Consider the following 13,914-nt stretch of genomic DNA (forward strand, 5'->3'; position numbering starts at 1 on the left):
GGAAGGTCGGATCATCTATAAACATGTGGACCATTTAAGGAAGAGAGAGACAAATCACCAAGATTTGGTTCCACCAATGATCATGACCGGGTCTCCATTCCCTGTTGAGGATACTCAACCCAGGACTGACATGTCTGATATTCCTATAAGAGTTGAGGGTACAGAACTGCAGGTACCCACCTAAGTACCTGATGTTCAGGCAACTACAGTAAAGGAGGTTCCTGACAAAGAATCTGAAGTTGTGGAGCTGCAACATTCCACACGTACCAGGAAACCACCTGAAAGACTGAACTTGTAAATTCCTTACCCAGTCTAAATATTATGATGTCTTGAAAAACATGTACTTATAAATGTAATATGTATAGCCGAGTTAAAGGTGGGGGGGGGGAGGGAATGTAGTAATTATGGTTTTGTTTCATTTGTATTGTACCTTTTAACAATAATACGTGTTAGGAAAGATCACATGATCTGTAGTAACCAATAGGAGAGTTGCATGGGCTACCTCAGCAGTAGGTGTAGAGATAGAGTTGGAGTTGAAAGCACATGAGTAGTTGCTGCTGAGTATATTGTAAGTAAACTTAATGTTTCCGCCCAAGAAGTGTCTGCAGATCAACTCTATCACTAATAGCACAGTTTGGCCACCCTACAACAGGGCCGTTTAATTTTTAGTCCAGAACTATTCTATCTTGAATGTTACCAACTGAATCAAGTTGATATCTGGCAGCAACTTGTGCTTGTAGAGGGTGGTGAATGACACAATAAAACAGTGTTAAAGCTTACTGGTACCTTTCACATCTTTAGCCAAAAAATTGTGTGTAAATGGACATGGTGACAACTGGACTGGAGCTGAATGATAGACCGAACAAATAACATCACTGTCAGATTTCCACTGAGTGCCCCTAAAAATACCAACACATTGAATATTGTTTCAAAAAATACTGCACAACATATATGTGTGGCAGGAATTATTCCTGGTATGATAATAGCTGTTGCAGCTACAAGCACGTATTCACAATTATTAAATAGCTGCTTTAAATCTCTAGCCCAACGAAAACACAACAACAACAACCAGGAATTGAATTTTTACATCATATTCCTTGCTAATAAGACAATCTTTCCACTCGAGATAATTCATTGCAACATAACATTCTGGAGTGTTGGCACTCAAAAATCATGTAATAATTTAATCTGTTTTATGGCAATCAAGCCATTCTTCACAAAATCTCTTCTGATTGGTTGAACGAATCTGCACTGCCATTCATCCAATCAGCACCTGATTTCAGTTGATACGTTTAAGGTTTCCCCTTGTGACCCTAAAGAAATACAGGCCATGGGAGACTTAAAGTGAAGGATTTCTTGGAGTTAGAATTTTACCAGTGATTGTAGCACTGAAGAGGGTATAAAAAGCTATAGGTAGGAAAGAAAGTAAAAATCAACAGGTGAATGAGTAACTAATTGACTGTATAAAAGTAATTTGAGGATGGTGTCTGAGATTGCTTGTAGACTTTATATGATATTACATAATAGATAATTTGAAATTGTTGTTTTAATTCATGCAGCTGATTACAATTTTGATACACCATTGATGTGCCTAAATCTCTCAGTTAGTTTAATTATTGATCTCTCCAAAAATATGTTGGCTGTATGGGGTTGATCTTAAATCTAACAAGTGATATAAAGCAATTGTGATGAAATTTGTATTTAAAAAATAACATAGGAATGCTTGTAGATACAGATGAAGATAATGTTGGGGGGAAGAGTATCATAGGAGTTTTGTATATCATCCTGAAGACCTTGAGACCTGGGGCAGAATTTTATGGCTGACGCGCAGGTGGCAGAGCCCACACGTCAGCGCTTAAAATGTCGAGCGCTAACGTCGCGCAAGGGTCCCGATGTCAGCGCGTGCCATCGCGATATTTAGCTGGGCGGGCACTATGAAGCGCGACGTGCGCCCGCCATTAATTAAAGGCCTTGTTAAGGCCCTTAACTCGGCAATTGAAGCCGATTTTGAGGAGCCCGTGTGATCTTCGCCATGACGCACGGGCCCAATGGGCAGGCGGGTAACTGATTTTTTAACAAACCTCATCCACGGGTGGGATATGTAGACTCAGAGGGGCTGTTAATGTTTTATCTGAAGTATTTAATGCAGAAAGTGTTTTAAACTTGCCTGTGTGATTGTTAGCAGTTCAGATCGATTTCCAATAGCTTTCTCTGTACTTTGAAGCTTCAGCTCAGCAGTCTGCAGACAGTAATCTTTATGGGGCCGGCAGCTTTCTGGAGGCCTCCATTTAGCCTGGGTGTGGGTTCTGACATCTCCACTGGAGGCAGCTCCTCTGAGGAGGAAGGGAGGGATAGAATCTGGAGGGGGCCAGGACTGGACAATCAGCCTCCAGGGGAGCCACCTTTGGGAGGCCAGGCACAGGCACAAGGGGCGCAGGGCCAAGAGGTTGACCAAGGTGCAAGGGGCCTCAGAAGACACCACTATCCTGCTGCCAGGGTATACGGGCGGCGAAGCAACTACCTCAATATGACTGAGGTGCAGTGCCGAAGGAGGCTCCGACTCTCAAGGGGGACAGTGAACTATTTCTGTCAGATGATTGGCCCTGAGATCTCCGCTAACTGTGTGGGTGGACACCCCATGCCAGCGGCTCTGAAGGTCACAGTTGCCCTCCACTTCTATGCATCTGGCTCCTTCCAGGGCTCGGTGGGTGATCTTTGTGGTGTCTCCCAATCAGCTGTCTGCACTTGTGTCAAGCAGGTCACTGGCGCTCTGTTCAGGTGTGCATTGACCTTCATCCACTTCTGCTGTGACCAGGCAAGTCAGACACACTGAGCCAGAGGCTTCACAGCCATTGCTGGCTTCCCCCATATCCAGGGTGCAATAGACTGTGCACATTTGGCCATCAAGGCGCCAGCAGGTGAGCCCGGTGCCTTCGTCAACAGGAAGGGCTTCCACTCCATGAACGTGCAGATAGTGTGTGATCACAGGATGCTGATTTTACAAGTCTGTGCAAGGTACCCAGGCAGCTCCCATTTCGCCTACATCCTCAGACACTCCCAGGCGCCGGGTTCTTCAGTGCTCCAGCCCGACTGGATGGTTGGCTGCTTGGTGATAAGGGCTATCCCCTCAGAAGGTGGCTCATGATGCCTCTCCGCCATCCAAGAACAGAAGCTGAGCAGCGGTACAATAGGAGCCAGGGCACTACAAGGGCTGTGATGGAGAGAGCCATCGGTCCTCTCAAGATGCGCTTCCGATGCCTGGATCGCTCAGGGGACGCACTCCAGTACCCCCCAGATCGCGTCTCTGTGATAGTGGTAGCATGCTGCGCTCAGCACGATCTTGCGCTGGAAACGGGGGATACAGTTGACAATGAAGACCTTAACGCAGTGGATGAGGCTGCACATGATGAATCCAGCAGTGGTTCAGAGGATGAGGAAGCACAGGGCAATGATGAGGGGCAGCACGCTGACCCACTATTACACCAAGGAGGCAGGGACACCTGGGACACTTTAATCCAATGAAACTTCAGCTAGCTCCACACACATGGATCAGCAGGACCAGCATTGCCTGGCGCTTCCACACGTGGCACTTAGGTGCTACATCTTCCACCTCATCAGCTGCAACTAAGGGTTTAGTACAGAAACATCAATGTCCACTCAAACACTCATGATATGACTGTGAAACATACAAATGCATCACAAAGGAAACACCCTCAGCCATGGTCAGAAAAATGGACTTTATTCCCACCAAAATAAAGCACAAACATTGCTCTGACGCACGTGATGATATATTCCCAAATCTAGGACCAACACAAAATCACCAGTGACAAACCCATGGAGTGCCTAAGGTGCCTTATGCTTACGTTTGTGGGTGCTACATCTAGGTGCTGCCGCATTGCTCGGAGTGGCTTGAGAGACAGCCTGCTGACTCTGCTGTCCTGTTGGCCTCAATCACCTTGGCGGCCGTCCTCTGGCCCGTGGAGCCTGTGCTGACCCCGCCTGGGAGGGAGTGGCCAGTTCCAGAACTGGCACCTCCCCAGTTGTCGCAGCCTCGACGGATGCAATGGTCACTGGCAGAGGGGCGCAGGAGCTGCTGCCCTCATCTGGAGTGCCCTGAGAAGAGTTTGCAGCGATGACAGGCAGCTGCTGCGCCGACGTGAGGTCACATTGGACCTCCCTGCTCACCGCAGATGGATGGGCACCGAGCGGCGACACTTGGTGTCCAGAACATCTCCCACATTGCGAATGACCACCTGTGGCCATTAGCACTGTGAGGGCTTGCAGGTCAGAGCGTAACCTGATCAGATGATTCTCAATCCGCTGGAAGCCCCTCTCCATGAGAGTTGCCACCGCATGGCCACCAACACGTCCAGAGCCCCCCCTCCACACCTCAAGGCGAACACTTGCAACTTGCGTCACATCCTTTCAGCGAGCCAGGCATCAGCACAACGACAAACACTTCGATAGGGATTATGACATTGGCTAGTGTCCCGGGACACAGTGGAGAGGGCACTTCACAATCGCTGGAGGAGATGGCACGGACAGAGAGTGCCGATGGCGCCAGAGGCCGGAGGACTGCAGGGGACCAGGCACATGCTGAGTCCGGCAATGATGATGTGCCTCTGGAGATGTCAGCCATGCAGCAGCTGCAGGACAAGCAGCAGGGTGCGCGGGAGCATCTGGCAGGGTTGCATGAGGGTGTGCTTCACTTGGCCTCTGTGGTGGAGGAATCCAGGCAGTGTCAGTGATGGCATGAACCTCAGGACAGAGCTTCAGGCTTTCTCCTTTGCTCATCCAGGTACTTTTTAAAGGATGTGAGGCAACCCGCCTCCACCACCCTTCTAGGCAGTGCATTCCAGACCGTCACCACCCTCTGGGTAAAAAAGTTTTTCCTCACATCCCCCCTAAACCTCCTGCCCCTCACCTTGAACTTATGCCCCCTTGTGACTGACCCTTCAACTAAGGGGAAGAGCTGCTCCCTATCCACCCTGTCCATGCCCCTCAGTCTTCTCTGCTCCAACGAAAACAACCCAAGTCTATCCAACCTCTCTTCATAACTTAAATGTTTCATCCCAGGAAATATCCTGGTGAATCTCCTCTGCACCCCCTCCAGTGCAATCACATCCTTCCTATAATGTGGCGACCAGAACTACACACAGTACTCCAGCTGTGGCCTCACCAAGGTTTTATACAACTCCAACATGACCTTCTTACTTTTGTAATCTATGCCTCGATTGATAAAGGCAAGTGTCCCATATGCCTTTTTCACCACCCCACTAACGTGCCCCTCTGCCTTCAGAGATCTATGGAACACACGCCAAGGTCCCTTTGTTCCTCAGAACTTCCTAGTGCCATGCCGTTCATTGAATACTTCCTTGTCAAACTATTCCTTCCAAAGTGTATCAGCTCACACTTTTCAGGGTTAAATTCCATCTGCCAGTTATCTGCCCGTTTGACCATCCCATCTATATCTTCCTGTAGCCCAAGACACTCATCCTCACTGTTAACCACCCAGCCAATCTTTGTGTCATCCGCAAACTTACTAATCCTACCCCCCATATATTCACCTATATCATTTATATAAATGACAAATAATAGGGGACCGAGCACAGATCCCTGTGGTACGCCACTGGACACTGGCTTCCAGTCACTAAAGCAGCCTTCTGTCATCACCCTCTGCCTCCTACAACTAAGCCATTTTTGAATCCACCTTATCAAATTACCCTGTATCCCAAGTGCATTTGCCTTCTTTATAAGTCTCCCATGTGGGACCTTGTCAAAGGCTTTGCTGAAATCCATATAAACTACATCAACTACACTACCCTCATCTACACACCTGGTCACCTCCTCAAAAAGTTCAATTAAATTTGTTAGGCATGACCTCCCTCTGACAAAGCCATGCTGACTATCCCAGATCAAACCTTGCCTCTCCAAGTGGAGGTAGATACTCTCCTTCAGAACTTTCTCCAGTAGTTTCCCTACCACTGACATGAGACTCACTGGCCTGTAATTCCCTGGCTTATCTCTATAACCTTTCTTAAATAGCGGAACCACATTAGCTGTTCTCCAGTCCTCTGGCACCTCCCCCGTGGCCAGAGAGGAATTAAAAATTTGGGTCAGAGCCCCTGCGATCTCCACCCTTTCTTCCCTCAGCATCTGGGACACAGATCATTCGGACCTAGAGATTTGTCCAATTTTAAGCCTGCCAACACCTCCAATACCTTGTCACTCCCTATATCAATTTGCTCAAGAACCTCACAGTCTCTCTCCCCAAGTTCGATACCTTCATCCTCATTCTCTTGGGTGAAGACTGACGTGAAGTATTCATTCAACACTCTAGCGATGTCCTCTGGCTCCACCCATAGATTGCCCCCTTGGTCCCTTATGGGCCCTACTCTTTCCCTGGTTATCCTCTTCCCATTGATATACTTATAGAATATCTTGGGATTTTCCCGACTTTTACCAGCCAGAGCTTTCTCATATCCCCTCTTTGCTCTCCTAATTGCTTTCTGAAGCTCCACCCTGCACTGTCTGTACTCCACTAATGCCTCTGCTGATTTGCTTCCCTTGTACCTGCTAAAAGCCTCTCTTTTCCTTCTTATTGTAACCTGAATATCTCTGGTCATCCATGGTTCTCTGGGTTTGTTACTCCTCCCTATCATCCTAGAGGGAACATGTTGAGCCTGTACCCTCCCCATTTCCTTTTTGAACACCCCCCACTGTTCCTCTGTAGATTTCCCCACAAGTAGCTGTTCCCAGTCTACCTTGGCCAGATCCTGCCTTATTTTACTGAAATCCACTCTCCCCCAATCCAAAACATTTTTTTGCAACTTGTCAATTTCTTTGTCCATAACAAACTTAAAATGTACCATGTTGTGGTCGCTATCACTAAAATGCTCCCCCACCACCACCTCAGCCACCTGTTCGGCTTCATTCCCCAGAATTAGGTCCAGCACTGCGCCGTCCCTTGTTGGACCCTCTACATATTGACCTAAAAAGTTCTCCTGTACACACTTCAAGAAATCCACTCCATCCAAGCCCTTAACGCTATGTCTATCCCAATTAATGTTGGGAAAGTTGAAATCATCTAATATAATTACCCTATTGTTATTGTTTTGACACACCTCCACAAATTGTGCACATATTTGCTCCTCAGTTTTCCGCTGACTATCTGGGGGTCTATAATAATCACCTAATAACGTGGTTGCCCCTTTTTTATTCCTAAGCTCTACCCACAAAGCTTCATTCGATGCCCCCTCCAAGATATCATCTGTCTTTACTGCAGTAACTGACTCCTTTACTAATAATGCAATGCCTCCTCCTCTTTTACCCCCTCCCCTCTCTTGCCTGAAGATTCTATATCCCGGAATGTTGAGCTGCCAATCCTGCCCTTCCCTCAACCACGTCTCAGTGATGGCTACTATATCACAATTCCACGTGTCAATCCTCAGCCTTAACTCATCCATTTTACTTGTAATACTCTTAGCATTAAAATAGAGGCCATCCAGCCTTGCCTTACTCCCTTGAGGCTTATTGCGGCTGTACTCCCTCTGACTTGATTGTTTTACTGTATTATGATGTGTCCCTATTCTGCTAACATTCTGTGTCCCCTCCCCCTGCCGAATTAGTTTAAACTCCTCCCAACAGCACTAGCAAACCCGCCCGCAAGGATGTTAGTCCCGCTCTGGTTCAGATGTAGACCGTCCCGCTTGTACAGGTCCCACCTTCCCCAGAAACGGTCCCAGTGATCCAGGAATTTAAAACCCTCCGTCCTGCACCAACTCTTAAGCCACGTATTCATCTGCGCTGCTCTCCTATTTCTGAGCTCACTAGCATGTGACATTGGGAGTAATCCAGAGATTACAAACCGAGAGGTCTTGCTTTTTAGTCTACTGCCTAACTCCTTGAATTCTTGATGCAAGACCTCATCCCTCTTTCTACCTATGTCATTGGTACCAACATGTACCATGACTTCTGCCTTATCACCCTCCCCCTTCAGGGTGCCCTGCAGCCATTCAGTGACATCCCAGACCCTGGCACCAGGGAGGCAACATACCATCCTGGAGTCACGTTGACGGCCACAGTAGCGCCTATCTGTTCCCCTGACTATAGAATCCCCAATTACTATTGCTCTTCCTCCCCTCCTGTACAGACAGGCTGCTTGTAGTGCCAGAAGCTTGGCTCTGTCCGCACTCCCTGGAGGAACCAGCGCCCTCATCAGCCTCCAAAATAGAATACCGATTTGCGAGCGGGACCCCTGGGGACTCTTGAACTACCTGCCTGTTTCTCTTGAACTGCCTGGTGGTCAGCCATTCCCTTCCTTCCTCAAGTCCCTTCATCTTCGGTGTGACCATCTCTCTAAACGTGCTATCCACGATGCTCTCAGACTCGTGGATGCTCCACAGTGTCCCTGGCCGCCGTTCCCGCTCTGAAACCCGAGCTCCAGGAGCTGCAGCGGGACACACTTCCTGCACACATGCTGGTCCCGGGCACTGGAAATGTCCCCGGCTTCCCACATGGAGCACGAGGAGCACACCACGGCTTTGAGCGCTCCTGCCATGACTTATCCCTTTAAATTAAACATTTTAAGTTAATTACTCTAGGGCACTTCTTTCCTGATCCTCGTTACTATAGAATATGCAAACTGTAAACCACAAAAATACCTTAAACTATAAGCGATTAAAGTAGTAAATACCTTACCCACTACTTACCAGTGATTCCTTTCCCTTGTAACCTCTCCTGCTGCAGCATGCTCTGAAGATTTAAGAAGTTGGATAGCAAGGAAAAAATGCAAAGAGCACCTCGCCCCCTATGCACCGAATTCCCGCTTTGCACAAAATTCCGAATACCCACTCTGGCTGTGCCTCACTCAGGATGTGCTCTCTCTCCTGTTTGTGTGCAAGCACACTGTTATGACAAAAGAAAATTTATCTCATTTTGTCAATCCAGACAAATTAACAGAATATTCTCTGGTCTTCAACCCCAGACCATTACACATCAACAAAACATTGCACAACAGAAGATCACCCGTGACTAGTTGCTCTTGTGCTCATGGTGCCTTAAACTTACATTTGCGAGTGCTACGTCCTGGTGCCCACCCCTCACTGGCAGCAGCGCTGGAGACAGCCTGCTGAATCTGCTATCCTGTTGACCTTGATGACCTTCGCAATCTTCCTCTTGCCAGTGGAGCCTGTGCTGGCCCCACCTGGGGGGTAGTGGCCAGTGCCATGGCTGACATCTCCCCAGTCGCCACAGCCTCATGCCATGGTCACTGACAGAGGAGCGGAGGAGCTGCTGCCATCATCTGGAGCGCCCTGAGAGAAGCCTGCAGAGATGAAAAGCAGCTCGTGCACCAACATGAGTCGCTATGGACTTCCCTGCTTGATGGATGAGCACCTAACTGGGATACTGTGAGCCTCAACCATCTCCCACATTGACACTGACCACCTGAGGTTACGCCTGCTGAGGGCTTGCAGGTCCGAGCACAACCCCTGGAACCTGATTCTGTTCCTGGAGTTGCCTCTCCAAGAGGGTCGCCACTCTCTCAATGGAGGAGGAAGTGCGCTCGGACATGAGGTTCAATGCAGTGCTGATGCTCCACATGGGCTCCTCCACAGCAGAGACCATGGCACGCAAAACCTCATGGATCTGCGCCAGATCCTCCCACACATCTCGCTGGACATTCAGCATCTGCTGCCTAATGGACAACTCCAGAGACTCATCATCTGCCTTCGACTCAGCTTCGTCCTGGTCTCCAGCAGTTCTCTGACTGCCGGCGCCCTGGGCACTCTCTGCCTCTGCCTGTACCTCAAGCAAGTGTGAAGTGCCCTCACCGCTGTGCACCGACATTCTAGCCACTGATCTAATGCCCAACGAGGTGCTGGTATCTGTGCTGGTGTCTGGTTCAGAGAGCAGATGTGACGCAGGTGCATGTGGAACCTGGTGGTCCTCTGGCGTCAGGGGTGGCTCTTCGGGGTCCTGCAATTTGGTACATGGTGGTAAATCTAAGGGAGAGCAACAACATGTCATCAGTTTAAGTCATCACACTGTCACTGTGCATGCCAGGCACCCTGGTGAGACAATGGAGATCTGCATCATGGTGCCATCGTCTTTCAATGATCAATGCAAAATCCAGTTATGTGGCTCCCATCAATGAAGAGACTACACTAGAATGTCTGCACCATCTGAAACTCTCACTTCTTTGTACTGCACTCTTACCTTCATCTGACACCCCAGCCTCTCCGCGGCCGGTTGACCGATGTGCATGTCAGCTCTTCAGCTCCAAGGCGTCCTGCTCGAACCTGGTTAGGGTTAGGAGGTATGGGGGGGCTTCTGCCTGTCTGCGAGCTTTCAATGTTGTTATGGGTTGTATTCTCCTGAAAAGACAGAGGAGCATTGATTAGTCCACTCTCCACCTGCAGCGCCATTGCAGCCTGGCCAACCCCACCAGAGGAACACCTTTTAGGGCACATCTGAGTCATGGCCCTCGAGCCGCAAGGCACTCAGTCCAAGCAGCCAGGGCTTACCCCGTTGGCCCGCTCCGGCATCATTGACAGTTGGCACTCATAGTCTAACACCCCTGAGCTCCATGGGGGGATGCTAGACCTCAACACTTCAACACACTGATCCATGCCAACATGGTACTCATCCTTCCCGAGCGCAGCAGGTCATTAAACCTCTTGCAGCACTGGACCCAGGTGCGCTGCATAATATCATGGCTGCTGACCTGTACTGCCACCTCCTCCCAAGTTATTTTTGTAAGGTGTGGTGGCCTCCTCCTTCCACCCCTGTGGCAAGGGTGTCCCTCCTGGCAGTCACCTCCTCCAGGAGGACCGCAAAGCACTCATCAGAAAACCCGGGGGCGGGGGGTGGGGGGGGGGGTGGGTTGGTGGGGGCAAGTGCCCACCCCACCTTCCCTCCCACCTGGAGTCTGCAGCTGCACTGGAAGCCATAATTTCCTGCTAACAACACTGAAGAGGTCTCCTTCACTGGCAGCCTTCCAGGGGCTGCCTGGGCCGTGGTTCAACCGGCTACCGGGTCACCATTGGACCCAGCGGCCGACAGGCTCCCGCTCCCACTTGGCCCTTCCCGAATAGTGAGGAGTCGTGTTTCACGCTGGGCGGGCCTTAATTGGCCCAGCAGCATGAAATCGCGGTAAAGAGCTAATCGTGGGCGGTGGCTTGTTTCCCAGCCTCTCCCTTGCCTGCTGACCACGCCTGCCCAACAAACTCAAAATTCTGCCTGCAGAGTCTACGATCAACACAAGTTATTGATAAAAACAAAAAGCTAAAAGCTACTGCGGATGCTGGAAATCCAAAACAAAACAAAAACAGAATTACCTGGAAAAACTCAGCAAGTCTGGCAGCATCGACGGAGAAGAAATCAGTTAACGTTTCGAGCCTCCATGGCCCTTCGGCAGAACTGCAGCATAGTTTCAACAAGGGAGAAATATAAATTGGTTTAAGGTGGGTGGGGGGCGGGGGGGAAGAGACACATTGAGGGTGTGGTGTGAGCAGATAATAATCAAAAGATGTCAGAGACAAAAGGGTCAAAGAGGTGTTGAAGGTGGTGGTCTTTGTCTGAGAAAAGTGCTAATTAAGAATGGAAAACAGGATATTCAAAGTACAGCTCTAGTGGGGGTGGGGTGGAAAGACTAAAGGTTTTAGTTTTAGATTTAAAAATAATGGAAATAGGTGGGGAAAGAAGAATCTATATAAATTATTGAAAAAAAAGCGGGTGGGGGGGGAAAAAGAAACGGGGTGGGGATGGGGGGAGGGGGAGTTTAAGATCTAAAGTTGTTGAATTCAATATTCAGCCCAGAGGGCTGTAAAGTGCCTAGTCGGAAGATGAGGTGCTGTTCCTCCAGTTTGCGTTGGGCTTCACTGGAACAATGCAGCAAGCCAAGGACAGACATGTTGGCAAGAGAACAGGGTGGAGTGTTAAAATGGCAAGCGACAGGGAGGTTTGGGTCTTTCTTGCGGACAGACCGCAGGTGTTCCGCAAAACGGTCGCCCAGTTTGCGTTTGGTCTCTCCAATGTAGAGGAGACCGCATTGGGAGCAACGAATGCAGTAGACTAAGTTAGGGGAAATGCAAGTGAAATGCTGCTTCACTTGAAAGGAGTGTTTGGGCCCTTGGACGGTGAGGAGAGAGGAAGTGAAGGGGCAGGTGTTGCATCTTCTGCGTGGGCATGGGGAGGTGCCATAAGTGGGGGTTGAGGAGTAGGGGGTGATGGAGGAGTGGACCAGGGTGTCCCGGAGGGAACGATCCCTACGGAATGCCGTCAAGGGGGGTGAAGGGAAGATGTGTTTGGTGGTGGCATCATGCTGGAGTTGGCGGAAATGGCGGAGGATGATCCTTTGAATGCGGAGGCTGGTGGGGTGATAAGTGAGGACAAGGGGGACCCTATCATGCTTCTTGAAGCAGAGTTGAGGCATCTTTACATTTGATTGTTTGTTTCTGACACTGGCTACCAAAGATAATAAATTGTCTCATTCCCAGAACTGATTGTTTTTTTTTATCAATCCAGAAACATTGCACTTAACTTGCTAAAAATGTTAAATGGTGCCATTCAATTTATTTGCAATCAAAACTACTAATTTAAGTTTGATGCACCATTTCTTCAATGCACATGGGTCTGTCCTTAAATTATTTTTTAAAGTTTTGTAATGAATTCAGGTCAAGGTCTGTGGCGAACTGAAATCTAAATAGCAAGCGACTTATCTTAAGCGTTTACTGCTCAGGGGTAATTTGGTTCACCCAGAGCATTCTTAACTCTGAATCAGGAAATTTTTAGGGTCAAGCCAACTTGAGACCTGGTCAACTGGACATTAAAGATCCTACTGCATTATTTGGGGACAAAATGAAGTTCTCCTTGTGCTCCAGCAAATATTTATCTGTAATTAATGCCACCAAAACAGATTAAATATTTTTTAACTCTGTTGTTATGGAGTTTTGGTAGCTGCTAATAAGCTATCTAGTAGCCTACAAAGCAACAGTAAGTAAACTTTATAAGTGGCTGTGAAGTGAGGATGTAAAAGGAGCTGCACAAAGGTACAATCTTTCTGCCTGCTAAAAATTTGCCTCTGGCTCACCTTCTTTAGTTAGTGCTCTCCAGAATCAACTGAAACACGCTAATTTTTGAAATGATCACTTGAAAGTCTAGTATTTTCAAATACTCTAGTACTTGAAATTATAATTTGCTTTGTGGTTTCAGCGATGTCAGCAGTGAAAGGCCGGACCAATTTTCATGGCTGGGCCTCATTTTCCTTTCATCACTGAGGTGCTCACATATTTTGATTGGTTCACTGATCATGGACCTGAAAATCCAGCCGATCAACCCACAGTCCAGCCAGTGCCATAGGTTAAGGAGGTGGGAGGTGATCTCAGAGAAGGCCATGGAGGATTGAGGAGTGGGAAGAGAGTTGACTATTATGGGATCAGTAGGAGCATTAATGCAACTCCTGACACCATTGCAGGAAAAAATTCATAGTTTTAACCTCAAGCTTAACTTTTGCTGAGGGCTCTACAGCAGTCCCTTTAAGGGCAGCTGGTCAGATGGCTCAACATCAAGCAGCAATACAAAATGTAATTGCTGCTTTTGTTCCTAGTGGTACCTCAAAATTTCAGCGAGGTCCTACTGACAGCGTAGGATCCTGATTTGCATGTTGCTGGCAGACTCAAACAGCCTCTCCACCCCCCAACCTCCCCTCTTCAGGAATCTCGTCAAATGGTTTTCACCACTACCAACGTCTTGTCGAATATGGGGACAAATGCAATGCCTCATTTATGGTTGTAATGTGGAGCTGAATATTTTTTTAACACTAAACTGTAATACTAATTCTCCCATTATTAATCCACATCTGCATCACAGAAGCTTTGGAATGTTGGTCTAGCAGCTTAATAGCAGAGAAAT

Source organism: Cetorhinus maximus, chromosome 10 (assembly GCF_964194155.1).
Source record: "Cetorhinus maximus chromosome 10, sCetMax3.hap1.1, whole genome shotgun sequence".
NCBI lineage: Eukaryota > Metazoa > Chordata > Chondrichthyes > Lamniformes > Cetorhinidae > Cetorhinus > Cetorhinus maximus.